Here is a 2,931-nt window from a genome sequence, read left to right on the forward strand (position 1 = left end):
TGTGCTCAGTCACTTCAGTAGTATCTGACTTTTTTGAGAAACCATGGATTGTAGCCCGCCAGGCTCCTTTGTCCATGGGATTTTCCAGGCAAGAATACTGGAGTGGGTTGCCATTTCCTCCTCCAGAGGATCTTCCCAACCGAGGTGTTAAAACTGCGTCGCCTGTGCCTCCTGCATTGCAGGCAATTCTTTACCCCCTGAGGTTTGCGTGTAACTACCTTATCTGCTCATTCTTGGTGAAGCCATCACTAGTAAGCAAATATCAAGGCCATATGAACTTGATTACTTGAAAGGGATATTTCAACAAGCCAAAATTATAAAATCATTTTCTCTCAACCCATGGTTCTTTTTTTTCCTCTAGCCAAAGCTTAAATGATCATCTCAGTTTCTAGCAAAATAAAGTGCTTTTTATGTGCAATGTCTGCTTGCTCTCTGCTTCTTCTTCATTTCATGTCAGCAACCCAGTTGTGTCCCACTCTTTTCCACCACATGGACTGTAGCCTGCCAGGCCTTTCTGTCCATGGAGTTTTCCAAGTAAGAATACAAGAGTTGGTTGTGAAGCAGGTGGAGGGCTGGCAGCCGCGGGGCTACAGTGGCTTGGCCTGTGGGTCCAGAGCTCCGACTCCCACCTCTCCCCTTCCGGCCCACCAGCCATGCCTGCCAGCCCTTTCCCTTTGCCAGGGCTCCCACCTGACCAGCCTCCCTTCCCCGTCTGGTTGGGATTTGGGAGCTGAACCGTCTGGGGCCCTAGGGCCAATGCAGTGCCAGCTCCTCTGGGGCCTGGCTGGGGTCCTCCTCACCCTTCTGTGCATGGGGCTCCTCTCCCTACGGTACCACTCAAGCCTGTCCCCGGAGGTGTGCCCAAAACCCCTGAGCTGAGCCCGCCAAGCCCTCGGCCCTCCGAGCTGCAGCTCCACGATGTCTTCATCGTAGTCAAGACGACCCAGGCCTTCCACCACTCCTGCCAGGAGCTGCAGCTCAACACGTGGGTCTCCAGGACCCAGCCATTCATCTTCAGTGACAGCCTGGATGAAGGCCTACAGGAAAGACTGGGGTCCCATCTTGTGGGACCAACTGCTCTGCAGAGCACAGCCACCCTGCCCTGTCCTGCAAGATGGCCCCTGAATTTGATGCCTTCTTGGCCAGTGGGCTGAGATGATTCTGCCATGTGGATAACGACAACTATCTGAACCCAAGGGCGCTACTGAAGTTGCTGAAAACCTTCCCCCAGACCCGCGACCTCTACATAGGCTGACCTAGCCTGAATTGGCCAATTCACGCTTCGGAGTCACAACCTCACAACCGCACAAGGCTGATAAACCGCACAAGGCTAATAGAGTTCTGTTTTACCACAGGGGGAGCTGGCTTCTGCATCAACTACAAACCGGCTTTGAAGATGGCCCCCTGGGCCAGTGGCTCCCACTTCATGGACGCATCTGCCCTCATCTGGCTGCCTGACGACAGCACCGTGGGCTACATTGTTGAGTGCAAGCTGGGCAGCCTGGAGACCCTGCAGCTGCTGGAGGCTGCCCAGCTCCCGGAGCAGGTCACCCTTAGCTACGGCATCTTTGAGGGGAAACTTAACGTTATTAATCTCCATGGCCCCTTCTAGCCTGAGGAGGGCCCCTCCAGGTTTCACTCCCTCCATTGTCTCCTCTACCCGGATACTCCCTGGTGCCTGCAGCTGGTGGCTTGATGAACCCTGAATCTCTGGGAAAAAACTGGGCTGAGGCTCTCTGGTTGTCCTAAGCCTCTCAGGAAGCCTTGAGGGCCCATGGCAGGTCTTATGTGCATGTTGGTGGGGGGGCGGGGGGGGGCAGTCCCTGGCAGGGCCTCTGAGAGATGAGCAAGCCCAGGATTCGATGATAACTGGTGCTGAATGCATCTCAAGCCCCTGGGAGGCATGTTGCACAGCCCAGGATTGGGGGCACCAACTAAGGGCCAGAGAGGTCTCAATGGCTGAGCCTCCATGGGCCCAGGGTGGCTGAACTGAATGAGGATGGAGGGTCCTTAAGCTACTTGGACTCAGGAATCCTAAACCTCCAGAGAATTACCTGGGCCCCTGGGTGTGTAGAGCCCCTAGCTCTGGTCTCTCAGTTCCTCTCCTGGGATCAAGCACTGGGCCACTCACTCCTGGCTTCCTTGGCTGGATCCTCAAGCACTGAGGGGACCCAAGTGGAAGAAGGGCAGAATCCAGAGTCTGTGGCAGATAATGTTGTTGCTGACCAGTCTCCAGCCCCTGCTCCCCACCTAATGTTGTTTGGCACATCAGCATGTCCAGATCCAGATGATGAATCAGAATGGGTCCCAGCCCATCATGATGTTCCTGTTGCTCGCTTTTGCAGCTTCCCTTGCTATTAGGAGCTACTACAAGGCAGAGGAACCAGAGATTAAATTGCCAACATCCACTGGATCATCGAAAAAGCAAGAGAGCTCCAGAAAAACATCTATTTCTGCTTTATTGACTATGCCAAAGCCTTTGACTGTGTGGATCACAATAAACTGTGGAAAATTCTGAAAGAGATAGGAATACCAGACCACCTGACCTGCCTCTTGAGAAACCTATACGCAGGTCAGGAAGCAATAGTTAGAACTGGACATGGAACAACAGACTGGTTCCAAATAGGAAAAGGAGTACGTCAAGGCTGTATATTGTCATTCTGCTTATTTAACTTATATGCAGAGTACATCATGAGAAATGCTGGGCTGGAAGAAGCAGAGGCTGGAATCAAGATTGCCGGGAGAAATATCAATAACCTCAGATATACAGATGACACCACCCTTATGGCAGAAGTGAAGAACTAAAAAGCCTCTTGATGAAAGTGAAAGAGGAGAGTGAAACAGTTGGCTTAAAGCTCAACATTCAGAAAACGAAGACCATGGCATCTGGTCCCATCACTTCATGGGAAATAGATGGGGAAACAGTGTCAG

General features: G+C 52.4%; 1 pseudogene; it reads left to right on the forward strand.

Annotated features, from left to right (window-relative positions):
* Window positions 1-756: 756 nt before the first annotated feature.
* On the forward strand, window positions 757-1,735 carry LOC138430155 (beta-1,3-N-acetylglucosaminyltransferase manic fringe pseudogene; annotated as a pseudogene).
* Window positions 1,736-2,931: the final 1,196 nt, after the last annotated feature.

The sequence above is a fragment of the Ovis canadensis genome, chromosome 1, assembly GCF_042477335.2.
Source record: "Ovis canadensis isolate MfBH-ARS-UI-01 breed Bighorn chromosome 1, ARS-UI_OviCan_v2, whole genome shotgun sequence".
Classification (NCBI taxonomy): domain Eukaryota; kingdom Metazoa; phylum Chordata; class Mammalia; order Artiodactyla; family Bovidae; genus Ovis; species Ovis canadensis.